Genomic DNA, 25,592 nt, shown 5'->3' with positions numbered 1-25,592 from the left:
CGTGTAGCACACGACATTTATTATCCATGCATACGCAGACGTGACGTTATCTCGGAAATGGAATCCGAAAAGGGGTTTAAAAAAAAGTCGTGTTTCCGCCCGGGATCGAACCGGGGACCTTCTGCGTGTAAAGCAGACGTGATAACCGCTACACCACGGAAACGACGGCTGTGCGGCTGTTCTACCTAGAAACCCGTAGTGGCAACAGATTTTTCCTGCGTAAGCAAAGGCATCGCTACGAGCTCCCTCCGATTCTAGAAGTTGCTATTGTAAAAGACATCGATGAAAACAATCAAACCGCAACAGCCAGGGAAAACGCTGGGTGAGCGGCAGCTCTGCATGGTGATACCAAGAACGGAGGCGTCAGTCATGTGCAGCGCTTAGACGCTACGAACAGGCTCGTTGGTCTAGGGGTATGATTCCTGCTTCGGGTGCAGGAGGTCCCGGGTTCAAATCCCGGACGAGCCCTTGCGTTTTGTGCAAACGTGTGGCAACTACCGTCATGCCGGCGGCTGTTCCGCGCATTTCCAGCCCTCCAGGTAAGCACAAAAACCAAGTAGCGGTTCTGAAAGAGTTTCATGTATCATCTGAGCCCTGGTGGTGGGCCGTTTGAAATTGATTTAAATGGTCACAGTAGAGATTGTAGCAAGGGTCTTGTTGAGTGCGACGAAAAAGTGTTTCCGCCCGGAATCGAACCGGGGACCTTCTGCGTGTTAGGCAGACGTGATAACCGCTACACCACGGAAACTGCTACGCTCTGTGCTCCACATCTGACACAACTTGTAGGACGATCGCAACTTTGGCGTAAAAATCACTTTGCGGAAACGCACAATGCAGGTATTTCGCATTCGTATGCAACAATCGACAGCACCCTTGCCTGTCTGAATGCCATCACGAATGAGAGCCCAAGAAGTCGTCGGAAATGCTCGCGGCCGAGTCCCTCAGCAGCATCAGCTTCTCATTCTTTCCATACGAGGTACCGTCAATTCGCGCAGTCGCTATTGCAAATGATGTCACCAAAAGCAATCACTTCGTTAGCGGCGAGGAGCCCGGACTCAGCGGTAGCTCTACATGAAGGCACCAGCAGCTCCGTCAGGCCACCGCTGGCGCGCCGGCGCCCGGACCCACGACCGTCAATGACGCTGCAGTCGATGTACTTCTTAATATCGCTTTTGGAAGAAGGAAACCAGGTGTAAATCACACAGTATTTTACTGATGATCTGGAAACGCAAGTTTAGAATAAGTAGAACATTATATAAAATGTGTTGTGTGGTCGAGCGACACCCACGCCTCGCTCTCGCCAGATTATCGTTGCTGCACGGAATGATTGTTAAGGCACCGACGGCTTCAGAGTTCGTCTTCTCGAAGTTTTGCTTTTGCAGTACATTCCGCAATCTTTTCGTTATGAGTCGTCTGTTTCGGTTTCCCGATGTAGTTTTGCTCACTGCTCTCGACTTCTCTTAACCCCGAGCCACCACTAGCCGAAAATTCCGCACTGCTATCTGGTCAATCTGCAGAGCTCGATGAAGGCGTCGCGGTCGTTCCTGAGCTGATGAAACGGCCGAATCTGTAGTTGTTCCCAGATCTCTTCCACAACAACGGCCTCCCAGACGCTTGGATTACAGGAGTACGCCACTACTCCCAGCCGGAGAACTGCATTTGAAAGCGTAATAACATGAGCTACACGTAACTCCGATTTCTGTGTCTGACTACTTTTAATGAAACTGTCGTCGATTTACTTACTACTATCGCTGCTGGACGAAGCAGATCAGGTGAAAACCATCAGTATTCTTGTAACGAAGAGGTAATGGAAATTTAGGTAAAACAATATCAAAAAAAGTTGTGTGGTGGAGCGACACGTACAGTTGGCTCTTCCTAGATGATCATTGCTGCACGGAATAATTGTTAAGGCACCGACGCCTTCAGGATTGGTCTTCTGGTAGTTTTGCTTGCAGTATATTCCGCAATCTTTTCGTTATGAGTTGGTGTTTCGGATTCCCGATGTTCTTTTGTTTAGTGCATTTGCCTTCCCTTGACACTGAGAAAGCACATGACGAAAGTGAAACACCACCGTCTGTTCATCTGCAGAGCGCGATGAAATTATTCACTCTATATTCATTGCCTTTCATATTCTTCCCATCAGTGGTGAGCGCTGCCTTCAGAAAGCGCTTTTGTTTCTGATTTACATGGAAGTTAGTGTTCCTCGGAGCTGGACTGCTTGGGATTAGCTTCATTGCTACTGGCAGGTGGCTCGTTGGTCTAGGGGTATGATTCCTGCTTTGGGTGCAGGAGGTCCCGGGTTCAAATCCCGGACGAGCCCTACCGTTTTGACCGTGCTGAAGAGTAGGTGGAGCTCACCCACGTTTGCAGCTCTGTAATGAAGAATAGATGCCTGCCGCAGCACGCTTTGTGTAGCACTACGGTGATGAAGGGACCGTTTGATATGGCAAGAATCTGACACCAGTAAATTACATGGGTCGATTGCTGTAGAAGAGCCGACAGTAATCTTGCATGCAACGGAAAACAAAGGTTGTCTTTGCAGAACATGTGCACCGTGAGTGGAGACGAACCTCAATCGTGGAGCAGTCTACCTTCATCTGATTAGCGACGACAACAACCAAAGGGTGGGATACAAGACTGAGCGTAGTTAAGAGTTTCTCACTATTAGTTACGTTCACACTTCAACAGAGCTGTGACAAGGCGAGTGCAGTGAGCTCAGGAAAGCCAGTATGAAGCGCACTTGAAGTAGTCCTGAAGAAATGGATTATAAACTTTGCCGGCCAGAATGGAGCTACGAGCGTTCTGAGTTACTGAATACCGGTACACTATGGGAGCAAGAGCATTTGACAGTAAAATGAAGCGATATCCGTGTAGCACACGACATTTATTATCCATGCATACGCAGACGTGACGTTATCTCGGAAATGGAATCCGAAAAGGGGTTTAAAAAAAAGTCGTGTTTCCGCCCGGGATCGAACCGGGGACCTTCTGCGTGTAAAGCAGACGTGATAACCGCTACACCACGGAAACGACGGCTGTGCGGCTGTTCTACCTAGAAACCCGTAGTGGCAACAGATTTTTCCTGCGTAAGCAAAGGCATCGCCTACGAGCTCCCTCCGATTCTAGAAGTTGCTATTGTAAAAGACATCGATGAAAACAATCAAACCGCAACAGCCAGGGAAAACGCTGGGTGAGCGGCAGCTCTGCATGGTGATACCAAGAACGAGGCGTCAGTCATGTGCAGCGCTTAGACGCTACGAACAGGCTCGTTGGTCTAGGGGTATGATTCCTGCTTCGGGTGCAGGAGGTCCCGGGTTCAAATCCGGACGAGCCCTTGCGTTTTGTGCAAACGTGTGGCAACTACCGTCATGCCGGCGGCTGTTCCGCGCATTTCCAGCCCTCCAGGTAAGCACAAAAACCAAGTAGCCGGTTCTGAAAGAGTTTCATGTATCATCTGAGCCCTGGTGGTGGGCCGTTTGAAATTGATTTAAATGGTCACAGTAGAGATTGTAGCAAGGGTCTTGTTGAGTGCGACGAAAAAGTGTTTCCGCCCGGAATCGAACCGGGGACCTTCTGCGTGTTAGGCAGACGTGATAACCGCTACACCACGGAAACTGCTACGCTCTGTGCTCCACATCTGACACAACTTGTAGGACGATCGCAACTTTGGCGTAAAAATCACTTTGCGGAAACGCACAATGCAGGTATTTCGCATTCGTATGCAACAATCGACAGCACCCTTGCCTGTCTGAATGCCATCACGAATGAGAGCCCAAGAAGTCGTCGGAAATGCTCGCGGCCGAGTCCTCAGCAGCATCAGCTTCTCATTCTTTCCATACGAGGTACCGTCAATTCGCGCAGTCGCTATTGCAAATGATGTCACCAAAAGCAATCACTTCGTTAGCGGCGAGGAGCCCGGACTCAGCGGTAGCTCTACATGAAGGCACCAGCAGCTCCGTCAGGCCACCGCTGGCGCGCCGGAGCCCGGACCCACGACCGTCAATGACGCTGCAGTCGATGTACTTCTTAATATCGCTTTTGGAAGAAGGAAACCAGGTGTAAATCACACAGTATTTTACTGATGATCTGGAAACGCAAGTTTAGAATAAGTAGAACATTATATAAAATGTGTTGTGTGGTCGAGCGACACCCACGCCTCGCTCTCGCCAGATTATCGTTGCTGCACGGAATGATTGTTAAGGCACCGACGGCTTCAGAGTTCGTCTTCTCGAAGTTTTGCTTTTGCAGTACATTCCGCAATCTTTTCGTTATGAGTCGTCTGTTTCGGTTTCCCGATGTAGTTTTGCTCACTGCTCTCGACTTCTCTTAACCCCGAGCCACCACTAGCCGAAAATTCCGCACTGCTATCTGGTCAATCTGCAGAGCTCGATGAAGGCGTCGCGGTCGTTCCTGAGCTGATGAAACGGCCGAATCTGTAGTTGTTCCCAGATCTCTTCCACAACAACGGCCTCCCAGACGCTTGGATTACAGGAGTACGCCACTACTCCCAGCCGGAGAACTGCATTTGAAAGCGTAATAACATGAGCTACACGTAACTCCGATTTCTGTGTCTGACCTACTTTTAATGAAACTGTCGTCGATTTACTTACTACTATCGCTGCTGGACGAAGCAGATCAGGTGAAAACCATCAGTATTCTTGTAACGAAGAGGTAATGGAAATTTAGGTAAAACAATATCAAAAAAAGTTGTGTGGTGGAGCGACACGTACAGTTGGCTCTTCCTAGATGATCATTGCTGCACGGAATAATTGTTAAGGCACCGACGCCTTCAGGATTGGTCTTCTGGTAGTTTTGCTTGCAGTATATTCCGCAATCTTTTCGTTATGAGTTGGTGTTTCGGATTCCCGATGTTCTTTTGTTTAGTGCATTTGCCTTCCCTTGACACTGAGAAAGCACATGACGAAAGTGAAACACCACCGTCTGTTCATCTGCAGAGCGCGATGAAATTATTCACTCTATATTCATTGCCTTTCATATTCTTCCCATCAGTGGTGAGCGCTGCCTTCAGAAAGCGCTTTTGTTTCTGATTTACATGGAAGTTAGTGTTCCTCGGAGCTGGACTGCTTGGGATTAGCTTCATTGCTACTGGCAGGTGGCTCGTTGGTCTAGGGGTATGATTCCTGCTTTGGGTGCAGGAGGTCCCGGGTTCAAATCCCGGACGAGCCCTACCGTTTTGACCGTGCTGAAGAGTAGGTGGAGCTCACCCACGTTTGCAGCTCTGTAATGAAGAATAGATGCCTGCCGCAGCACGCTTTGTGTAGCACTACGGTGATGAAGGGACCGTTTGATATGGCAAGAATCTGACACCAGTAAATTACATGGGTCGATTGCTGTAGAAGAGCCGACAGTAATCTTGCATGCAACGGAAAACAAAGGTTGTCTTTGCAGAACATGTGCACCGTGAGTGGAGACGAACCTCAATCGTGGAGCAGTCTACCTTCATCTGATTAGCGACGACAACAACCAAAGGGTGGGATACAAGACTGAGCGTAGTTAAGAGTTTCTCACTATTAGTTACGTTCACACTTCAACAGAGCTGTGACAAGGCGAGTGCAGTGAGCTCAGGAAAGCCAGTATGAAGCGCACTTGAAGTAGTCCTGAAGAAATGGATTATAAACTTTGCCGGCCAGAATGGAGCTACGAGCGTTCTGAGTTACTGAATACCGGTACACTATGGGAGCAAGAGCATTTGACAGTAAAATGAAGCGATATCCGTGTAGCACACGACATTTATTATCCATGCATACGCAGACGTGACGTTATCTCGGAAATGGAATCCGAAAAGGGGTTTAAAAAAAAGTCGTGTTTCCGCCCGGGATCGAACCGGGGACCTTCTGCGTGTAAAGCAGACGTGATAACCGCTACACCACGGAAACGACGGCTGTGCGGCTGTTCTACCTAGAAACCCGTAGTGGCAACAGATTTTTCCTGCGTAAGCAAAGGCATCGCCTACGAGCTCCCTCCGATTCTAGAAGTTGCTATTGTAAAAGACATCGATGAAAACAATCAAACCGCAACAGCCAGGGAAAACGCTGGGTGAGCGGCAGCTCTGCATGGTGATACCAAGAACGGAGGCGTCAGTCATGTGCAGCGCTTAGACGCTACGAACAGGCTCGTTGGTCTAGGGGTATGATTCCTGCTTCGGGTGCAGGAGGTCCCGGGTTCAAATCCCGGACGAGCCCTTGCGTTTTGTGCAAACGTGTGGCAACTACCGTCATGCCGGCGGCTGTTCCGCGCATTTCCAGCCCTCCAGGTAAGCACAAAAACCAAGTAGCCGGTTCTGAAAGAGTTTCATGTATCATCTGAGCCCTGGTGGTGGGCCGTTTGAAATTGATTTAAATGGTCACAGTAGAGATTGTAGCAAGGGTCTTGTTGAGTGCGACGAAAAAGTGTTTCCGCCCGGAATCGAACCGGGGACCTTCTGCGTGTTAGGCAGACGTGATAACCGCTACACCACGGAAACTGCTACGCTCTGTGCTCCACATCTGACACAACTTGTAGGACGATCGCAACTTTGGCGTAAAAATCACTTTGCGGAAACGCACAATGCAGGTATTTCGCATTCGTATGCAACAATCGACAGCACCCTTGCCTGTCTGAATGCCATCACGAATGAGAGCCCAAGAAGTCGTCGGAAATGCTCGCGGCCGAGTCCTCAGCAGCATCAGCTTCTCATTCTTTCCATACGAGGTACCGTCAATTCGCGCAGTCGCTATTGCAAATGATGTCACCAAAAGCAATCACTTCGTTAGCGGCGAGGAGCCCGGACTCAGCGGTAGCTCTACATGAAGGCACCAGCAGCTCCGTCAGGCCACCGCTGGCGCGCCGGAGCCCGGACCCACGACCGTCAATGACGCTGCAGTCGATGTACTTCTTAATATCGCTTTTGGAAGAAGGAAACCAGGTGTAAATCACACAGTATTTTACTGATGATCTGGAAACGCAAGTTTAGAATAAGTAGAACATTATATAAAATGTGTTGTGTGGTCGAGCGACACCCACGCCTCGCTCTCGCCAGATTATCGTTGCTGCACGGAATGATTGTTAAGGCACCGACGGCTTCAGAGTTCGTCTTCTCGAAGTTTTGCTTTTGCAGTACATTCCGCAATCTTTTCGTTATGAGTCGTCTGTTTCGGTTTCCCGATGTAGTTTTGCTCACTGCTCTCGACTTCTCTTAACCCCGAGCCACCACTAGCCGAAAATTCCGCACTGCTATCTGGTCAATCTGCAGAGCTCGATGAAGGCGTCGCGGTCGTTCCTGAGCTGATGAAACGGCCGAATCTGTAGTTGTTCCCAGATCTCTTCCACAACAACGGCCTCCCAGACGCTTGGATTACAGGAGTACGCCACTACTCCCAGCCGGAGAACTGCATTTGAAAGCGTAATAACATGAGCTACACGTAACTCCGATTTCTGTGTCTGACCTACTTTTAATGAAACTGTCGTCGATTTACTTACTACTATCGCTGCTGGACGAAGCAGATCAGGTGAAAACCATCAGTATTCTTGTAACGAAGAGGTAATGGAAATTTAGGTAAAACAATATCAAAAAAAGTTGTGTGGTGGAGCGACACGTACAGTTGGCTCTTCCTAGATGATCATTGCTGCACGGAATAATTGTTAAGGCACCGACGCCTTCAGGATTGGTCTTCTGGTAGTTTTGCTTGCAGTATATTCCGCAATCTTTTCGTTATGAGTTGGTGTTTCGGATTCCCGATGTTCTTTTGTTTAGTGCATTTGCCTTCCCTTGACACTGAGAAAGCACATGACGAAAGTGAAACACCACCGTCTGTTCATCTGCAGAGCGCGATGAAATTATTCACTCTATATTCATTGCCTTTCATATTCTTCCCATCAGTGGTGAGCGCTGCCTTCAGAAAGCGCTTTTGTTTCTGATTTACATGGAAGTTAGTGTTCCTCGGAGCTGGACTGCTTGGGATTAGCTTCATTGCTACTGGCAGGTGGCTCGTTGGTCTAGGGGTATGATTCCTGCTTTGGGTGCAGGAGGTCCCGGGTTCAAATCCCGGACGAGCCCTACCGTTTTGACCGTGCTGAAGAGTAGGTGGAGCTCACCCACGTTTGCAGCTCTGTAATGAAGAATAGATGCCTGCCGCAGCACGCTTTGTGTAGCACTACGGTGATGAAGGGACCGTTTGATATGGCAAGAATCTGACACCAGTAAATTACATGGGTCGATTGCTGTAGAAGAGCCGACAGTAATCTTGCATGCAACGGAAAACAAAGGTTGTCTTTGCAGAACATGTGCACCGTGAGTGGAGACGAACCTCAATCGTGGAGCAGTCTACCTTCATCTGATTAGCGACGACAACAACCAAAGGGTGGGATACAAGACTGAGCGTAGTTAAGAGTTTCTCACTATTAGTTACGTTCACACTTCAACAGAGCTGTGACAAGGCGAGTGCAGTGAGCTCAGGAAAGCCAGTATGAAGCGCACTTGAAGTAGTCCTGAAGAAATGGATTATAAACTTTGCCGGCCAGAATGGAGCTACGAGCGTTCTGAGTTACTGAATACCGGTACACTATGGGAGCAAGAGCATTTGACAGTAAAATGAAGCGATATCCGTGTAGCACACGACATTTATTATCCATGCATACGCAGACGTGACGTTATCTCGGAAATGGAATCCGAAAAGGGGTTTAAAAAAAAGTCGTGTTTCCGCCCGGGATCGAACCGGGGACCTTCTGCGTGTAAAGCAGACGTGATAACCGCTACACCACGGAAACGACGGCTGTGCGGCTGTTCTACCTAGAAACCCGTAGTGGCAACAGATTTTTCCTGCGTAAGCAAAGGCATCGCCTACGAGCTCCCTCCGATTCTAGAAGTTGCTATTGTAAAAGACATCGATGAAAACAATCAAACCGCAACAGCCAGGGAAAACGCTGGGTGAGCGGCAGCTCTGCATGGTGATACCAAGAACGGAGGCGTCAGTCATGTGCAGCGCTTAGACGCTACGAACAGGCTCGTTGGTCTAGGGGTATGATTCCTGCTTCGGGTGCAGGAGGTCCCGGGTTCAAATCCCGGACGAGCCCTTGCGTTTTGTGCAAACGTGTGGCAACTACCGTCATGCCGGCGGCTGTTCCGCGCATTTCCAGCCCTCCAGGTAAGCACAAAAACCAAGTAGCCGGTTCTGAAAGAGTTTCATGTATCATCTGAGCCCTGGTGGTGGGCCGTTTGAAATTGATTTAAATGGTCACAGTAGAGATTGTAGCAAGGGTCTTGTTGAGTGCGACGAAAAAGTGTTTCCGCCCGGAATCGAACCGGGGACCTTCTGCGTGTTAGGCAGACGTGATAACCGCTACACCACGGAAACTGCTACGCTCTGTGCTCCACATCTGACACAACTTGTAGGACGATCGCAACTTTGGCGTAAAAATCACTTTGCGGAAACGCACAATGCAGGTATTTCGCATTCGTATGCAACAATCGACAGCACCCTTGCCTGTCTGAATGCCATCACGAATGAGAGCCCAAGAAGTCGTCGGAAATGCTCGCGGCCGAGTCCTCAGCAGCATCAGCTTCTCATTCTTTCCATACGAGGTACCGTCAATTCGCGCAGTCGCTATTGCAAATGATGTCACCAAAAGCAATCACTTCGTTAGCGGCGAGGAGCCCGGACTCAGCGGTAGCTCTACATGAAGGCACCAGCAGCTCCGTCAGGCCACCGCTGGCGCGCCGGAGCCCGGACCCACGACCGTCAATGACGCTGCAGTCGATGTACTTCTTAATATCGCTTTTGGAAGAAGGAAACCAGGTGTAAATCACACAGTATTTTACTGATGATCTGGAAACGCAAGTTTAGAATAAGTAGAACATTATATAAAATGTGTTGTGTGGTCGAGCGACACCCACGCCTCGCTCTCGCCAGATTATCGTTGCTGCACGGAATGATTGTTAAGGCACCGACGGCTTCAGAGTTCGTCTTCTCGAAGTTTTGCTTTTGCAGTACATTCCGCAATCTTTTCGTTATGAGTCGTCTGTTTCGGTTTCCCGATGTAGTTTTGCTCACTGCTCTCGACTTCTCTTAACCCCGAGCCACCACTAGCCGAAAATTCCGCACTGCTATCTGGTCAATCTGCAGAGCTCGATGAAGGCGTCGCGGTCGTTCCTGAGCTGATGAAACGGCCGAATCTGTAGTTGTTCCCAGATCTCTTCCACAACAACGGCCTCCCAGACGCTTGGATTACAGGAGTACGCCACTACTCCCAGCCGGAGAACTGCATTTGAAAGCGTAATAACATGAGCTACACGTAACTCCGATTTCTGTGTCTGACCTACTTTTAATGAAACTGTCGTCGATTTACTTACTACTATCGCTGCTGGACGAAGCAGATCAGGTGAAAACCATCAGTATTCTTGTAACGAAGAGGTAATGGAAATTTAGGTAAAACAATATCAAAAAAAGTTGTGTGGTGGAGCGACACGTACAGTTGGCTCTTCCTAGATGATCATTGCTGCACGGAATAATTGTTAAGGCACCGACGCCTTCAGGATTGGTCTTCTGGTAGTTTTGCTTGCAGTATATTCCGCAATCTTTTCGTTATGAGTTGGTGTTTCGGATTCCCGATGTTCTTTTGTTTAGTGCATTTGCCTTCCCTTGACACTGAGAAAGCACATGACGAAAGTGAAACACCACCGTCTGTTCATCTGCAGAGCGCGATGAAATTATTCACTCTATATTCATTGCCTTTCATATTCTTCCCATCAGTGGTGAGCGCTGCCTTCAGAAAGCGCTTTTGTTTCTGATTTACATGGAAGTTAGTGTTCCTCGGAGCTGGACTGCTTGGGATTAGCTTCATTGCTACTGGCAGGTGGCTCGTTGGTCTAGGGGTATGATTCCTGCTTTGGGTGCAGGAGGTCCCGGGTTCAAATCCCGGACGAGCCCTACCGTTTTGACCGTGCTGAAGAGTAGGTGGAGCTCACCCACGTTTGCAGCTCTGTAATGAAGAATAGATGCCTGCCGCAGCACGCTTTGTGTAGCACTACGGTGATGAAGGGACCGTTTGATATGGCAAGAATCTGACACCAGTAAATTACATGGGTCGATTGCTGTAGAAGAGCCGACAGTAATCTTGCATGCAACGGAAAACAAAGGTTGTCTTTGCAGAACATGTGCACCGTGAGTGGAGACGAACCTCAATCGTGGAGCAGTCTACCTTCATCTGATTAGCGACGACAACAACCAAAGGGTGGGATACAAGACTGAGCGTAGTTAAGAGTTTCTCACTATTAGTTACGTTCACACTTCAACAGAGCTGTGACAAGGCGAGTGCAGTGAGCTCAGGAAAGCCAGTATGAAGCGCACTTGAAGTAGTCCTGAAGAAATGGATTATAAACTTTGCCGGCCAGAATGGAGCTACGAGCGTTCTGAGTTACTGAATACCGGTACACTATGGGAGCAAGAGCATTTGACAGTAAAATGAAGCGATATCCGTGTAGCACACGACATTTATTATCCATGCATACGCAGACGTGACGTTATCTCGGAAATGGAATCCGAAAAGGGGTTTAAAAAAAAGTCGTGTTTCCGCCCGGGATCGAACCGGGGACCTTCTGCGTGTAAAGCAGACGTGATAACCGCTACACCACGGAAACGACGGCTGTGCGGCTGTTCTACCTAGAAACCCGTAGTGGCAACAGATTTTTCCTGCGTAAGCAAAGGCATCGCCTACGAGCTCCCTCCGATTCTAGAAGTTGCTATTGTAAAAGACATCGATGAAAACAATCAAACCGCAACAGCCAGGGAAAACGCTGGGTGAGCGGCAGCTCTGCATGGTGATACCAAGAACGGAGGCGTCAGTCATGTGCAGCGCTTAGACGCTACGAACAGGCTCGTTGGTCTAGGGGTATGATTCCTGCTTCGGGTGCAGGAGGTCCCGGGTTCAAATCCCGGACGAGCCCTTGCGTTTTGTGCAAACGTGTGGCAACTACCGTCATGCCGGCGGCTGTTCCGCGCATTTCCAGCCCTCCAGGTAAGCACAAAAACCAAGTAGCCGGTTCTGAAAGAGTTTCATGTATCATCTGAGCCCTGGTGGTGGGCCGTTTGAAATTGATTTAAATGGTCACAGTAGAGATTGTAGCAAGGGTCTTGTTGAGTGCGACGAAAAAGTGTTTCCGCCCGGAATCGAACCGGGGACCTTCTGCGTGTTAGGCAGACGTGATAACCGCTACACCACGGAAACTGCTACGCTCTGTGCTCCACATCTGACACAACTTGTAGGACGATCGCAACTTTGGCGTAAAAATCACTTTGCGGAAACGCACAATGCAGGTATTTCGCATTCGTATGCAACAATCGACAGCACCCTTGCCTGTCTGAATGCCATCACGAATGAGAGCCCAAGAAGTCGTCGGAAATGCTCGCGGCCGAGTCCTCAGCAGCATCAGCTTCTCATTCTTTCCATACGAGGTACCGTCAATTCGCGCAGTCGCTATTGCAAATGATGTCACCAAAAGCAATCACTTCGTTAGCGGCGAGGAGCCCGGACTCAGCGGTAGCTCTACATGAAGGCACCAGCAGCTCCGTCAGGCCACCGCTGGCGCGCCGGCGCCCGGACCCACGACCGTCAATGACGCTGCAGTCGATGTACTTCTTAATATCGCTTTTGGAAGAAGGAAACCAGGTGTAAATCACACAGTATTTTACTGATGATCTGGAAACGCAAGTTTAGAATAAGTAGAACATTATATAAAATGTGTTGTGTGGTCGAGCGACACCCACGCCTCGCTCTCGCCAGATTATCGTTGCTGCACGGAATGATTGTTAAGGCACCGACGGCTTCAGAGTTCGTCTTCTCGAAGTTTTGCTTTTGCAGTACATTCCGCAATCTTTTCGTTATGAGTCGTCTGTTTCGGTTTCCCGATGTAGTTTTGCTCACTGCTCTCGACTTCTCTTAACCCCGAGCCACCACTAGCCGAAAATTCCGCACTGCTATCTGGTCAATCTGCAGAGCTCGATGAAGGCGTCGCGGTCGTTCCTGAGCTGATGAAACGGCCGAATCTGTAGTTGTTCCCAGATCTCTTCCACAACAACGGCCTCCCAGACGCTTGGATTACAGGAGTACGCCACTACTCCCAGCCGGAGAACTGCATTTGAAAGCGTAATAACATGAGCTACACGTAACTCCGATTTCTGTGTCTGACCTACTTTTAATGAAACTGTCGTCGATTTACTTACTACTATCGCTGCTGGACGAAGCAGATCAGGTGAAAACCATCAGTATTCTTGTAACGAAGAGGTAATGGAAATTTAGGTAAAACAATATCAAAAAAAGTTGTGTGGTGGAGCGACACGTACAGTTGGCTCTTCCTAGATGATCATTGCTGCACGGAATAATTGTTAAGGCACCGACGCCTTCAGGATTGGTCTTCTGGTAGTTTTGCTTGCAGTATATTCCGCAATCTTTTCGTTATGAGTTGGTGTTTCGGATTCCCGATGTTCTTTTGTTTAGTGCATTTGCCTTCCCTTGACACTGAGAAAGCACATGACGAAAGTGAAACACCACCGTCTGTTCATCTGCAGAGCGCGATGAAATTATTCACTCTATATTCATTGCCTTTCATATTCTTCCCATCAGTGGTGAGCGCTGCCTTCAGAAAGCGCTTTTGTTTCTGATTTACATGGAAGTTAGTGTTCCTCGGAGCTGGACTGCTTGGGATTAGCTTCATTGCTACTGGCAGGTGGCTCGTTGGTCTAGGGGTATGATTCCTGCTTTGGGTGCAGGAGGTCCCGGGTTCAAATCCCGGACGAGCCCTACCGTTTTGACCGTGCTGAAGAGTAGGTGGAGCTCACCCACGTTTGCAGCTCTGTAATGAAGAATAGATGCCTGCCGCAGCACGCTTTGTGTAGCACTACGGTGATGAAGGGACCGTTTGATATGGCAAGAATCTGACACCAGTAAATTACATGGGTCGATTGCTGTAGAAGAGCCGACAGTAATCTTGCATGCAACGGAAAACAAAGGTTGTCTTTGCAGAACATGTGCACCGTGAGTGGAGACGAACCTCAATCGTGGAGCAGTCTACCTTCATCTGATTAGCGACGACAACAACCAAAGGGTGGGATACAAGACTGAGCGTAGTTAAGAGTTTCTCACTATTAGTTACGTTCACACTTCAACAGAGCTGTGACAAGGCGAGTGCAGTGAGCTCAGGAAAGCCAGTATGAAGCGCACTTGAAGTAGTCCTGAAGAAATGGATTATAAACTTTGCCGGCCAGAATGGAGCTACGAGCGTTCTGAGTTACTGAATACCGGTACACTATGGGAGCAAGAGCATTTGACAGTAAAATGAAGCGATATCCGTGTAGCACACGACATTTATTATCCATGCATACGCAGACGTGACGTTATCTCGGAAATGGAATCCGAAAAGGGGTTTAAAAAAAAGTCGTGTTTCCGCCCGGGATCGAACCGGGGACCTTCTGCGTGTAAAGCAGACGTGATAACCGCTACACCACGGAAACGACGGCTGTGCGGCTGTTCTACCTAGAAACCCGTAGTGGCAACAGATTTTTCCTGCGTAAGCAAAGGCATCGCCTACGAGCTCCCTCCGATTCTAGAAGTTGCTATTGTAAAAGACATCGATGAAAACAATCAAACCGCAACAGCCAGGGAAAACGCTGGGTGAGCGGCAGCTCTGCATGGTGATACCAAGAACGGAGGCGTCAGTCATGTGCAGCGCTTAGACGCTACGAACAGGCTCGTTGGTCTAGGGGTATGATTCCTGCTTCGGGTGCAGGAGGTCCCGGGTTCAAATCCCGGACGAGCCCTTGCGTTTTGTGCAAACGTGTGGCAACTACCGTCATGCCGGCGGCTGTTCCGCGCATTTCCAGCCCTCCAGGTAAGCACAAAAACCAAGTAGCCGGTTCTGAAAGAGTTTCATGTATCATCTGAGCCCTGGTGGTGGGCCGTTTGAAATTGATTTAAATGGTCACAGTAGAGATTGTAGCAAGGGTCTTGTTGAGTGCGACGAAAAAGTGTTTCCGCCCGGAATCGAACCGGGGACCTTCTGCGTGTTAGGCAGACGTGATAACCGCTACACCACGGAAACTGCTACGCTCTGTGCTCCACATCTGACACAACTTGTAGGACGATCGCAACTTTGGCGTAAAAATCACTTTGCGGAAACGCACAATGCAGGTATTTCGCATTCGTATGCAACAATCGACAGCACCCTTGCCTGTCTGAATGCCATCACGAATGAGAGCCCAAGAAGTCGTCGGAAATGCTCGCGGCCGAGTCCTCAGCAGCATCAGCTTCTCATTCTTTCCATACGAGGTACCGTCAATTCGCGCAGTCGCTATTGCAAATGATGTCACCAAAAGCAATCACTTCGTTAGCGGCGAGGAGCCCGGACTCAGCGGTAGCTCTACATGAAGGCACCAGCAGCTCCGTCAGGCCACCGCTGGCGCGCCGGAGCCCGGACCCACGACCGTCAATGACGCTGCAGTCGATGTACTTCTTAATATCGCTTTTGGAAGAAGGAAACCAGGTGTAAATCACACAGTATTTTACTGATGATCTGGAAACGCAAGTTTAGAATAAGTAGAACATTATATAAAATGTGTTGTGTGGTCGAGCGACACCCACGCCTCGCTCTCGCCAGATTATCGTTGCTGCACGGAATGATTGTTAAGGCACCGACGGCTTCAGAGTTCGTCTTCTCGAAGTTTTGCTTTTGCAGTACATTCCGCAATCTTTTCGTTATGAGTCGTCTGTTTCGGTTTCCCGATGTAGTTTTGCTCACTGCTCTCGACTTCTCTTAACCCCGAGCCACCACTAGCCGAAAATTCCGCACTGCTATCTGGTCAATCTGCAGAGCTCGATGAAGGCGTCACGGTCGTTCCTGAGCTGATGAAACGGCCGAATCTGTAGTTGTTCCCAGATCTCTTCCACAACAACGGCCTCCCAGACGCTTGGATTACAGGAGTACGCCACTACTCCCAGCCGGAGAACTGCATTTGAAAGCGTAATAACATGAGCTACACGTAACTCCGATTTCTGTGTCTGACCTACTTTTAATGAAACTGTCGTCGATTTACTTACTACTATCGCTGCTGGACGAAGCAGATCAGGTGAAAACCATCAGTATTCTTGTAACGAAGAGGTAATGGAAATTTAGGTAAAACAATATCAAAAAAAGTTGTGTGGTGGAGCGACACGTACAGTTGGCTCTTCCTAGATGATCATTGCTGCACGGAATAATTGTTAAGGCACCGACGCCTTCAGGATTGGTCTTCTGGTAGTTTTGCTTGCAGTATATTCCGCAATCTTTTCGTTATGAGTTGGTGTTTCGGATTCCCGATGTTCTTTTGTTTAGTGCATTTGCCTTCCCTTGACACTGAGAAAGCACATGACGAAAGTGAAACACCACCGTCTGTTCATCTGCAGAGCGCGATGAAATTATTCACTCTATATTCATTGCCTTTCATATTCTTCCCATCAGTGGTGAGCGCTGCCTTCAGAAAGCGCTTTTGTTTCTGATTTACATGGAAGTTAGTGTTCCTCGGAGCTGGACTGCTTGGGATTAGCTTCATTGCTACTGGCAGGTGGCTCGTTGGTCTAGGGGTATGATTCCTGCTTTGGGTGCAGGAGGTCCCGGGTTCAAATCCCGGACGAGCCCTACCGTTTTGACCGTGCTGAAGAGTAGGTGGAGCTCACCCACGTTTGCAGCTCTGTAATGAAGAATAGATGCCTGCCGCAGCACGCTTTGTGTAGCACTACGGTGATGAAGGGACCGTTTGATATGGCAAGAATCTGACACCAGTAAATTACATGGGTCGATTGCTGTAGAAGAGCCGACAGTAATCTTGCATGCAACGGAAAACAAAGGTTGTCTTTGCAGAACATGTGCACCGTGAGTGGAGACGAACCTCAATCGTGGAGCAGTCTACCTTCATCTGATTAGCGACGACAACAACCAAAGGGTGGGATACAAGACTGAGCGTAGTTAAGAGTTTCTCACTATTAGTTACGTTCACACTTCAACAGAGCTGTGACAAGGCGAGTGCAGTGAGCTCAGGAAAGCCAGTATGAAGCGCACTTGAAGTAGTCCTGAAGAAATGGATTATAAACTTTGCCGGCCAGAATGGAGCTACGAGCGTTCTGAGTTACTGAATACCGGTACACTATGGGAGCAAGAGCATTTGACAGTAAAATGAAGCGATATCCGTGTAGCACACGACATTTATTATCCATGCATACGCAGACGTGACGTTATCTCGGAAATGGAATCCGAAAAGGGGTTTAAAAAAAAGTCGTGTTTCCGCCCGGGATCGAACCGGGGACCTTCTGCGTGTAAAGCAGACGTGATAACCGCTACACCACGGAAACGACGGCTGTGCGGCTGTTCTACCTAGAAACCCGTAGTGGCAACAGATTTTTCCTGCGTAAGCAAAGGCATCGCCTACGAGCTCCCTCCGATTCTAGAAGTTGCTATTGTAAAAGACATCGATGAAAACAATCAAACCGCAACAGCCAGGGAAAACGCTGGGTGAGCGGCAGCTCTGCATGGTGATACCAAGAACGGAGGCGTCAGTCATGTGCAGCGCTTAGACGCTACGAACAGGCTCGTTGGTCTAGGGGTATGATTCCTGCTTCGGGTGCAGGAGGTCCCGGGTTCAAATCCCGGACGAGCCCTTGCGTTTTGTGCAAACGTGTGGCAACTACCGTCATGCCGGCGGCTGTTCCGCGCATTTCCAGCCCTCCAGGTAAGCACAAAAACCAAGTAGCCGGTTCTGAAAGAGTTTCATGTATCATCTGAGCCCTGGTGGTGGGCCGTTTGAAATTGATTTAAATGGTCACAGTAGAGATTGTAGCAAGGGTCTTGTTGAGTGCGACGAAAAAGTGTTTCCGCCCGGAATCGAACCGGGGACCTTCTGCGTGTTAGGCAGACGTGATAACCGCTACACCACGGAAACTGCTACGCTCTGTGCTCCACATCTGACACAACTTGTAGGACGATCGCAACTTTGGCGTAAAAATCACTTTGCGGAAACGCACAATGCAGGTATTTCGCATTCGTATGCAACAATCGACAGCACCCTTGCCTGTCTGAATGCCATCACGAATGAGAGCCCAAGAAGTCGTCGGAAATGCTCGCGGCCGAGTCCTCAGCAGCATCAGCTTCTCATTCTTTCCATACGAGGTACCGTCAATTCGCGCAGTCGCTATTGCAAATGATGTCACCAAAAGCAATCACTTCGTTAGCGGCGAGGAGCCCGGACTCAGCGGTAGCTCTACATGAAGGCACCAGCAGCTCCGTCAGGCCACCGCTGGCGCGCCGGCGCCCGGACCCACGACCGTCAATGACGCTGCAGTCGATGTACTTCTTAATATCGCTTTTGGAAGAAGGAAACCAGGTGTAAATCACACAGTATTTTACTGATGATCTGGAAACGCAAGTTTAGAATAAGTAGAACATTATATAAAATGTGTTGTGTGGTCGAGCGACACCCACGCCTCGCTCTCGCCAGATTATCGTTGCTGCACGGAATGATTGTTAAGGCACCGACGGCTTCAGAGTTCGTCTTCTCGAAGTTTTGCTTTTGCAGTACATTCCGCAATCTTTTCGTTATGAGTCGTCTGTTTCGGTTTCCCGATGTAGTTTTGCTCACTGCTCTCGACTTCTCTTAACCCCGAGCCACCACTAGCCGAAAATTCCGCACTGCTATCTGGTCAATCTGCAGAGCTCGATGAAGGCGTCGCGGTCGTTCCTGAGCTGATGAAACGGCCGAATCTGTAGTTGTTCCCAGATCTCTTCCACAACAACGGCCTCCCAGACGCTTGGATTACAGGAGTACGCCACTACTCCCAGCCGGAGAACTGCATTTGAAAGCGTAATAACATGAGCTACACGTAACTCCGATTTCTGTGTCTGACCTACTTTTAATGAAACTGTCGTCGATTTACTTACTACTATCGCTGCTGGACGAAGCAGATCAGGTGAAAACCATCAGTATTCTTGTAACGAAGAGGTAATGGAAATTTAGGTAAAACAATATCAAAAAAAGTTGTGTGGTGGAGCGACACGTACAGTTGGCTCTTCCTAGATGATCATTGCTGCACGGAATAATTGTTAAGGCACCGACGCCTTCAGGATTGGTCTTCTGGTAGTTTTGCTTGCAGTATATTCCGCAATCTTTTCGTTATGAGTTGGTGTTTCGGATTCCCGATGTTCTTTTGTTTAGTGCATTTGCCTTCCCTTGACACTGAGAAAGCACATGACGAAAGTGAAACACCACCGTCTGTTCATCTGCAGAGCGCGATGAAATTATTCACTCTATATTCATTGCCTTTCATATTCTTCCCATCAGTGGTGAGCGCTGCCTTCAGAAAGCGCTTTTGTTTCTGATTTACATGGAAGTTAGTGTTCCTCGGAGCTGGACTGCTTGGGATTAGCTTCATTGCTACTGGCAGGTGGCTCGTTGGTCTAGGGGTATGATTCCTGCTTTGGGTGCAGGAGGTCCCGGGTTCAAATCCCGGACGAGCCCTACCGTTTTGACCGTGCTGAAGAGTAGGTGGAGCTCACCCACGTTTGCAGCTCTGTAATGAAGAATAGATGCCTGCCGCAGCACGCTTTGTGTAGCACTACGGTGATGAAGGGACCGTTTGATATGGCAAGAATCTGACACCAGTAAATTACATGGGTCGATTGCTGTAGAAGAGCCGACAGTAATCTTGCATGCAACGGAAAACAAAGGTTGTCTTTGCAGAACATGTGCACCGTGAGTGGAGACGAACCTCAATCGTGGAGCAGTCTACCTTCATCTGATTAGCGACGACAACAACCAAAGGGTGGGATACAAGACTGAGCGTAGTTAAGAGTTTCTCACTATTAGTTACGTTCACACTTCAACAGAGCTGTGACAAGGCGAGTGCAGTGAGCTCAGGAAAGCCAGTATGAAGCGCACTTGAAGTAGTCCTGAAGAAATGGATTATAAACTTTGCCGGCCAGAATGGAGCTACGAGCGTTCTGAGTTACTGAATACCGGTACACTATGGGAGCAAGAGCATTTGACAGTAAAATGAAGCGATATCCGTGTAGCACACGACATTTATTATCCATGCATACGCAGACGTGACGTTATCTCGGAAATGGAATCCGAAAAGGGGTTTAAAAAAAAGTCGTGTTTCCGCCCGGGATCGAACCGGGGACCTTCTGCGTGTAAAGCAGACGTGATAACCGCTACACCACGGAAACGACGGCTGTGCGGCTGTTCTACCTAGAAACCCGTAGTGGCAACAGATTTTTCCTGCGTAAGCAAAGGCATCGCCTACGAGCTCCCTCCGATTCTAGAAGTTGCTATTGTAAAAGACATCGATGAAAACAATCAAACCGCAACAGCCAGGGAAAACGCTGGGTGAGCGGCAGCTCTGCATGGTGATACCAAGAACGGAGGCGTCAGTCATGTGCAGCGCTTAGACGCTACGAACAGGCTCGTTGGTCTAGGGGTATGATTCCTGCTTCGGGTGCAGGAGGTCCCGGGTTCAAATCCCGGACGAGCCCTTGCGTTTTGTGCAAACGTGTGGCAACTACCGTCATGCCGGCGGCTGTTCCGCGCATTTCCAGCCCTCCAGGTAAGCACAAAAACCAAGTAGCCGGTTCTGAAAGAGTTTCATGTATCATCTGAGCCCTGGTGGTGGGCCGTTTGAAATTGATTTAAATGGTCACAGTAGAGATTGTAGCAAGGGTCTTGTTGAGTGCGACGAAAAAGTGTTTCCGCCCGGAATCGAACCGGGGACCTTCTGCGTGTTAGGCAGACGTGATAACCGCTACACCACGGAAACTGCTACGCTCTGTGCTCCACATCTGACACAACTTGTAGGACGATCGCAACTTTGGCGTAAAAATCACTTTGCGGAAACGCACAATGCAGGTATTTCGCATTCGTATGCAACAATCGACAGCACCCTTGCCTGTCTGAATGCCATCACGAATGAGAGCCCAAGAAGTCGTCGGAAATGCTCGCGGCCGAGTCCTCAGCAGCATCAGCTTCTCATTCTTTCCATACGAGGTACCGTCAATTCGCGCAGTCGCTATTGCAAATGATGTCACCAAAAGCAATCACTTCGTTAGCGGCGAGGAGCCCGGACTCAGCGGTAGCTCTACATGAAGGCACCAGCAGCTCCGTCAGGCCACCGCTGGCGCGCCGGCGCCCGGACCCACGACCGTCAATGACGCTGCAGTCGATGTACTTCTTAATATCGCTTTTGGAAGAAGGAAACCAGGTGTAAATCACACAGTATTTTACTGATGATCTGGAAACGCAAGTTTAGAATAAGTAGAACATTATATAAAATGTGTTGTGTGGTCGAGCGACACCCACGCCTCGCTCTCGCCAGATTATCGTTGCTGCACGGAATGATTGTTAAGGCACCGACGGCTTCAGAGTTCGTCTTCTCGAAGTTTTGCTTTTGCAGTACATTCCGCAATCTTTTCGTTATGAGTCGTCTGTTTCGGTTTCCCGATGTAGTTTTGCTCACTGCTCTCGACTTCTCTTAACCCCGAGCCACCACTAGCCGAAAATTCCGCACTGCTATCTGGTCAATCTGCAGAGCTCGATGAAGGCGTCGCGGTCGTTCCTGAGCTGATGAAACGGCCGAATCTGTAGTTGTTCCCAGATCTCTTCCACAACAACGGCCTCCCAGACGCTTGGATTACAGGAGTACGCCACTACTCCCAGCCGGAGAACTGCATTTGAAAGCGTAATAACATGAGCTACACGTAACTCCGATTTCTGTGTCTGACCTACTTTTAATGAAACTGTCGTCGATTTACTTACTACTATCGCTGCTGGACGAAGCAGATCAGGTGAAAACCATCAGTATTCTTGTAACGAAGAGGTAATGGAAATTTAGGTAAAACAATATCAAAAAAAGTTGTGTGGTGGAGCGACACGTACAGTTGGCTCTTCCTAGATGATCATTGCTGCACGGAATAATTGTTAAGGCACCGACGCCTTCAGGATTGGTCTTCTGGTAGTTTTGCTTGCAGTATATTCCGCAATCTTTTCGTTATGAGTTGGTGTTTCGGATTCCCGATGTTCTTTTGTTTAGTGCATTTGCCTTCCCTTGACACTGAGAAAGCACATGACGAAAGTGAAACACCACCGTCTGTTCATCTGCAGAGCGCGATGAAATTATTCACTCTATATTCATTGCCTTTCATATTCTTCCCATCAGTGGTGAGCGCTGCCTTCAGAAAGCGCTTTTGTTTCTGATTTACATGGAAGTTAGTGTTCCTCGGAGCTGGACTGCTTGGGATTAGCTTCATTGCTACTGGCAGGTGGCTCGTTGGTCTAGGGGTATGATTCCTGCTTTGGGTGCAGGAGGTCCCGGGTTCAAATCCCGGACGAGCCCTACCGTTTTGACCGTGCTGAAGAGTAGGTGGAGCTCACCCACGTTTGCAGCTCTGTAATGAAGAATAGATGCCTGCCGCAGCACGCTTTGTGTAGCACTACGGTGATGAAGGGACCGTTTGATATGGCAAGAATCTGACACCAGTAAATTACATGGGTCGATTGCTGTAGAAGAGCCGACAGTAATCTTGCATGCAACGGAAAACAAAGGTTGTCTTTGCAGAACATGTGCACCGTGAGTGGAGACGAACCTCAATCGTGGAGCAGTCTACCTTCATCTGATTAGCGACGACAACAACCAAAGGGTGGGATACAAGACTGAGCGTAGTTAAGAGTTTCTCACTATTAGTTACGTTCACACTTCAACAGAGCTGTGACAAGGCGAGTGCAGTGAGCTCAGGAAAGCCAGTATGAAGCGCACTTGAAGTAGTCCTGAAGAAATGGATTATAAACTTTGCCGGCCAGAATGGAGCTACGAGCGTTCTGAGTTACTGAATACCGGTACACTATGGGAGCAAGAGCATTTGACAGTAAAATGAAGCGATATCCGTGTAGCACACGACATTTATTATCCATGCATACGCAGACGTGACGTTATCTCGGAAATGGAATCCGAAAAGGGGTTTAAAAAAAAGTCGTGTTTCCGCCCGGGATCGAACCGGGGACCTTCTGCGTGTAAAGCAGACGTGATAACCGCTACACCACGGAAACGACGGCTGTGCGGCTGTTCTACCTAGAAACCCGTAGTGGCAACAGATTTTTCCTGCGTAAGCAAAGGCATCGCCTACGAGCTCCCTCCGATTCTAGAAGTTGCTATTGTAAAAGACATCGATGAAAACAATCAAACCGCAACAGCCAGGGAAAACGCTGGGTGAGCGGCAGCTCTGCATGGTGATACCAAGAACGGAGGCGTCAGTCATGTGCAGCGCTTAGACGCTACGAACAGGCTCGTTGGTCTAGGGGTATGATTCCTGCTTCGGGTGCAGGAGGTCCCGGGTTCAAATCCCGGACGAGCCCTTGCGTTTTGTGCAAACGTGTGGCAACTACCGTCATGCCGGCGGCTGTTCCGCGCATTTCCAGCCCTCCAGGTAAGCACAAAAACCAAGTAGCCGGTTCTGAAAGAGTTTCATGTATCATCTGAGCCCTGGTGGTGGGCCGTTTGAAATTGATTTAAATGGTCACAGTAGAGATTGTAGCAAGGGTCTTGTTGAGTGCGACGAAAAAGTGTTTCCGCCCGGAATCGAACCGGGGACCTTCTGCGTGTTAGGCAGACGTGATAACCGCTACACCACGGAAACTGCTACGCTCTGTGCTCCACATCTGACACAACTTGTAGGACGATCGCAACTTTGGCGTAAAAATCACTTTGCGGAAACGCACAATGCAGGTATTTCGCATTCGTATGCAACAATCGACAGCACCCTTGCCTGTCTGAATGCCATCACGAATGAGAGCCCAAGAAGTCGTCGGAAATGCTCGCGGCCGAGTCCTCAGCAGCATCAGCTTCTCATTCTTTCCATACGAGGTACCGTCAATTCGCGCAGTCGCTATTGCAAATGATGTCACCAAAAGCAATCACTTCGTTAGCGGCGAGGAGCCCGGACTCAGCGGTAGCTCTACATGAAGGCACCAGCAGCTCCGTCAGGCCACCGCTGGCGCGCCGGCGCCCGGACCCACGACCGTCAATGACGCTGCAGTCGATGTACTTCTTAATATCGCTTTTGGAAGAAGGAAACCAGGTGTAAATCACACAGTATTTTACTGATGATCTGGAAACGCAAGTTTAGAATAAGTAGAACATTATATAAAATGTGTTGTGTGGTCGAGCGACACCCACGCCTCGCTCTCGCCAGATTATCGTTGCTGCAGGGAATGATTGTTAAGGCACCGACGGCTTCAGAGTTCGTCTTCTCGAAGTTTTGCTTTTGCAGTACATTCCGCAATCTTTTCGTTATGAGTCGTCTGTTTCGGTTTCCCGATGTAGTTTTGCTCACTGCTCTCGACTTCTCTTAACCCCGAGCCACCACTAGCCGAAAATTCCGCACTGCTATCTGGTCAATCTGCAGAGCTCGATGAAGGCGTCGCGGTCGTTCCTGAGCTGATGAAACGGCCGAATCTGTAGTTGTTCCCAGATCTCTTCCACAACAACGGCCTCCCAGACGCTTGGATTACAGGAGTACGCCACTACTCCCAGCCGGAGAACTGCATTTGAAAGCGTAATAACATGAGCTACACGTAACTCCGATTTCTGTGTCTGACCTACTTTTAATGAAACTGTCGTCGATTTACTTACTACTATCGCTGCTGGACGAAGCAGATCAGGTGAAAACCATCAGTATTCTTGTAACGAAGAGGTAATGGAAATTTAGGTAAAACAATATCAAAAAAAGTTGTGTGGTGGAGCGACACGTACAGTTGGCTCTTCCTAGATGATCATTGCTGCACGGAATAATTGTTAAGGCACCGACGTCTTCAGGATTGGTCTTCTGGTAGTTTTGCTTGCAGTATATTCCGCAATCTTTTCGTTATGAGTTGGTGTTTCGGATTCCCGATGTTCTTTTGTTTAGTGCATTTGCCTTCCCTTGACACTGAGAAAGCACATGACGAAAGTGAAACACCACCGTCTGTTCATCTGCAGAGCGCGATGAAATTATTCACTCTATATTCATTGCCTTTCATATTCTTCCCATCAGTGGTGAGCGCTGCCTTCAGAAAGCGCTTTTGTATCTGATTTACATGGAAGTTAGTGTTCCTCGGAGCTGGACTGCTTGGGATTAGCTTCATTGCTACTGGCAGGTGGCTCGTTGGTCTAGGGGTATGATTCCTGCTTTGGGTGCAGGAGGTCCCGGGTTCAAATCCCGGACGAGCCCTACCGTTTTGACCGTGCTGAAGAGTAGGTGGAGCTCACCCACGTTTGCAGCTCTGTAATGAAGAATAGATGCCTGCCGCAGCACGCTTTGTGTAGCACTACGGTGATGAAGGGACCGTTTGATATGGCAAGAATCTGACACCAGTAAATTACATGGGTCGATTGCTGTAGAAGAGCCGACAGTAATCTTGCATGCAACGGAAAACAAAGGTTGTCTTTGCAGAACATGTGCACCGTGAGTGGAGACGAACCTCAATCGTGGAGCAGTCTACCTTCATCTGATTAGCGACGACAACAACCAAAGGGTGGGATACAAGACTGAG

At 49.0% G+C, this 25,592-nt stretch overlaps 35 non-coding genes across 35 annotated transcripts; 17 read left to right on the top strand and 18 right to left on the bottom strand.

The window, feature by feature from the left end:
• Positions 1-90: 90 nt before the first annotated feature.
• Positions 91-163, bottom strand: Trnav-uac (transfer RNA valine (anticodon UAC)). The gene has a single exon. It is a non-coding gene; the product is annotated as a tRNA-Val (tRNA).
• Positions 164-396: 233 nt separating this feature from the next.
• Positions 397-468, top strand: Trnap-cgg (transfer RNA proline (anticodon CGG)). Its single transcript has one exon. It is a non-coding gene; the product is annotated as a tRNA-Pro (tRNA).
• A 207-nt stretch (positions 469-675) lies between these two features.
• Positions 676-748, bottom strand: Trnav-aac (transfer RNA valine (anticodon AAC)). Its single transcript has one exon. It is a non-coding gene; the product is annotated as a tRNA-Val (tRNA).
• A 1,500-nt stretch (positions 749-2,248) lies between these two features.
• Positions 2,249-2,320, top strand: Trnap-ugg (transfer RNA proline (anticodon UGG)). The gene has a single exon. It is a non-coding gene; the product is annotated as a tRNA-Pro (tRNA).
• A 637-nt stretch (positions 2,321-2,957) lies between these two features.
• On the bottom strand, positions 2,958-3,030 carry Trnav-uac (transfer RNA valine (anticodon UAC)). Its single transcript has one exon. It is a non-coding gene; the product is annotated as a tRNA-Val (tRNA).
• Positions 3,031-3,542: 512 nt separating this feature from the next.
• On the bottom strand, positions 3,543-3,615 carry Trnav-aac (transfer RNA valine (anticodon AAC)). Its single transcript has one exon. It is a non-coding gene; the product is annotated as a tRNA-Val (tRNA).
• Positions 3,616-5,115: 1,500 nt separating this feature from the next.
• Trnap-ugg (transfer RNA proline (anticodon UGG)) lies at positions 5,116-5,187 on the top strand. Its single transcript has one exon. It is a non-coding gene; the product is annotated as a tRNA-Pro (tRNA).
• A 637-nt stretch (positions 5,188-5,824) lies between these two features.
• Trnav-uac (transfer RNA valine (anticodon UAC)) lies at positions 5,825-5,897 on the bottom strand. The gene has a single exon. It is a non-coding gene; the product is annotated as a tRNA-Val (tRNA).
• Positions 5,898-6,131: 234 nt separating this feature from the next.
• On the top strand, positions 6,132-6,203 carry Trnap-cgg (transfer RNA proline (anticodon CGG)). Its single transcript has one exon. It is a non-coding gene; the product is annotated as a tRNA-Pro (tRNA).
• A 208-nt stretch (positions 6,204-6,411) lies between these two features.
• Trnav-aac (transfer RNA valine (anticodon AAC)) lies at positions 6,412-6,484 on the bottom strand. The gene has a single exon. It is a non-coding gene; the product is annotated as a tRNA-Val (tRNA).
• Positions 6,485-7,984: 1,500 nt separating this feature from the next.
• Positions 7,985-8,056, top strand: Trnap-ugg (transfer RNA proline (anticodon UGG)). The gene has a single exon. It is a non-coding gene; the product is annotated as a tRNA-Pro (tRNA).
• A 637-nt stretch (positions 8,057-8,693) lies between these two features.
• Positions 8,694-8,766, bottom strand: Trnav-uac (transfer RNA valine (anticodon UAC)). Its single transcript has one exon. It is a non-coding gene; the product is annotated as a tRNA-Val (tRNA).
• Positions 8,767-9,000: 234 nt separating this feature from the next.
• On the top strand, positions 9,001-9,072 carry Trnap-cgg (transfer RNA proline (anticodon CGG)). The gene has a single exon. It is a non-coding gene; the product is annotated as a tRNA-Pro (tRNA).
• A 208-nt stretch (positions 9,073-9,280) lies between these two features.
• Trnav-aac (transfer RNA valine (anticodon AAC)) lies at positions 9,281-9,353 on the bottom strand. Its single transcript has one exon. It is a non-coding gene; the product is annotated as a tRNA-Val (tRNA).
• Positions 9,354-10,853: 1,500 nt separating this feature from the next.
• On the top strand, positions 10,854-10,925 carry Trnap-ugg (transfer RNA proline (anticodon UGG)). The gene has a single exon. It is a non-coding gene; the product is annotated as a tRNA-Pro (tRNA).
• A 637-nt stretch (positions 10,926-11,562) lies between these two features.
• Positions 11,563-11,635, bottom strand: Trnav-uac (transfer RNA valine (anticodon UAC)). Its single transcript has one exon. It is a non-coding gene; the product is annotated as a tRNA-Val (tRNA).
• A 234-nt stretch (positions 11,636-11,869) lies between these two features.
• On the top strand, positions 11,870-11,941 carry Trnap-cgg (transfer RNA proline (anticodon CGG)). Its single transcript has one exon. It is a non-coding gene; the product is annotated as a tRNA-Pro (tRNA).
• A 208-nt stretch (positions 11,942-12,149) lies between these two features.
• On the bottom strand, positions 12,150-12,222 carry Trnav-aac (transfer RNA valine (anticodon AAC)). Its single transcript has one exon. It is a non-coding gene; the product is annotated as a tRNA-Val (tRNA).
• A 1,500-nt stretch (positions 12,223-13,722) lies between these two features.
• Trnap-ugg (transfer RNA proline (anticodon UGG)) lies at positions 13,723-13,794 on the top strand. The gene has a single exon. It is a non-coding gene; the product is annotated as a tRNA-Pro (tRNA).
• A 637-nt stretch (positions 13,795-14,431) lies between these two features.
• Trnav-uac (transfer RNA valine (anticodon UAC)) lies at positions 14,432-14,504 on the bottom strand. Its single transcript has one exon. It is a non-coding gene; the product is annotated as a tRNA-Val (tRNA).
• Positions 14,505-14,738: 234 nt separating this feature from the next.
• Positions 14,739-14,810, top strand: Trnap-cgg (transfer RNA proline (anticodon CGG)). Its single transcript has one exon. It is a non-coding gene; the product is annotated as a tRNA-Pro (tRNA).
• A 208-nt stretch (positions 14,811-15,018) lies between these two features.
• Positions 15,019-15,091, bottom strand: Trnav-aac (transfer RNA valine (anticodon AAC)). Its single transcript has one exon. It is a non-coding gene; the product is annotated as a tRNA-Val (tRNA).
• A 1,500-nt stretch (positions 15,092-16,591) lies between these two features.
• On the top strand, positions 16,592-16,663 carry Trnap-ugg (transfer RNA proline (anticodon UGG)). Its single transcript has one exon. It is a non-coding gene; the product is annotated as a tRNA-Pro (tRNA).
• A 637-nt stretch (positions 16,664-17,300) lies between these two features.
• Trnav-uac (transfer RNA valine (anticodon UAC)) lies at positions 17,301-17,373 on the bottom strand. The gene has a single exon. It is a non-coding gene; the product is annotated as a tRNA-Val (tRNA).
• A 234-nt stretch (positions 17,374-17,607) lies between these two features.
• On the top strand, positions 17,608-17,679 carry Trnap-cgg (transfer RNA proline (anticodon CGG)). The gene has a single exon. It is a non-coding gene; the product is annotated as a tRNA-Pro (tRNA).
• A 208-nt stretch (positions 17,680-17,887) lies between these two features.
• Trnav-aac (transfer RNA valine (anticodon AAC)) lies at positions 17,888-17,960 on the bottom strand. The gene has a single exon. It is a non-coding gene; the product is annotated as a tRNA-Val (tRNA).
• A 1,500-nt stretch (positions 17,961-19,460) lies between these two features.
• Trnap-ugg (transfer RNA proline (anticodon UGG)) lies at positions 19,461-19,532 on the top strand. Its single transcript has one exon. It is a non-coding gene; the product is annotated as a tRNA-Pro (tRNA).
• A 637-nt stretch (positions 19,533-20,169) lies between these two features.
• Trnav-uac (transfer RNA valine (anticodon UAC)) lies at positions 20,170-20,242 on the bottom strand. Its single transcript has one exon. It is a non-coding gene; the product is annotated as a tRNA-Val (tRNA).
• Positions 20,243-20,476: 234 nt separating this feature from the next.
• Trnap-cgg (transfer RNA proline (anticodon CGG)) lies at positions 20,477-20,548 on the top strand. The gene has a single exon. It is a non-coding gene; the product is annotated as a tRNA-Pro (tRNA).
• A 208-nt stretch (positions 20,549-20,756) lies between these two features.
• Trnav-aac (transfer RNA valine (anticodon AAC)) lies at positions 20,757-20,829 on the bottom strand. The gene has a single exon. It is a non-coding gene; the product is annotated as a tRNA-Val (tRNA).
• A 1,500-nt stretch (positions 20,830-22,329) lies between these two features.
• Positions 22,330-22,401, top strand: Trnap-ugg (transfer RNA proline (anticodon UGG)). Its single transcript has one exon. It is a non-coding gene; the product is annotated as a tRNA-Pro (tRNA).
• Positions 22,402-23,038: 637 nt separating this feature from the next.
• Positions 23,039-23,111, bottom strand: Trnav-uac (transfer RNA valine (anticodon UAC)). The gene has a single exon. It is a non-coding gene; the product is annotated as a tRNA-Val (tRNA).
• A 234-nt stretch (positions 23,112-23,345) lies between these two features.
• On the top strand, positions 23,346-23,417 carry Trnap-cgg (transfer RNA proline (anticodon CGG)). Its single transcript has one exon. It is a non-coding gene; the product is annotated as a tRNA-Pro (tRNA).
• Positions 23,418-23,625: 208 nt separating this feature from the next.
• Trnav-aac (transfer RNA valine (anticodon AAC)) lies at positions 23,626-23,698 on the bottom strand. The gene has a single exon. It is a non-coding gene; the product is annotated as a tRNA-Val (tRNA).
• Positions 23,699-25,198: 1,500 nt separating this feature from the next.
• Trnap-ugg (transfer RNA proline (anticodon UGG)) lies at positions 25,199-25,270 on the top strand. Its single transcript has one exon. It is a non-coding gene; the product is annotated as a tRNA-Pro (tRNA).
• Positions 25,271-25,592: the final 322 nt, after the last annotated feature.

Source organism: Schistocerca cancellata, unplaced genomic scaffold (assembly GCF_023864275.1).
Source record: "Schistocerca cancellata isolate TAMUIC-IGC-003103 unplaced genomic scaffold, iqSchCanc2.1 HiC_scaffold_1078, whole genome shotgun sequence".
Classification (NCBI taxonomy): Eukaryota; Metazoa; Arthropoda; class Insecta; order Orthoptera; family Acrididae; genus Schistocerca; species Schistocerca cancellata.
The sequence above is the reverse complement of the archived record's forward strand: the minus strand, read 5'-3'. Positions and strand labels throughout refer to the sequence as shown.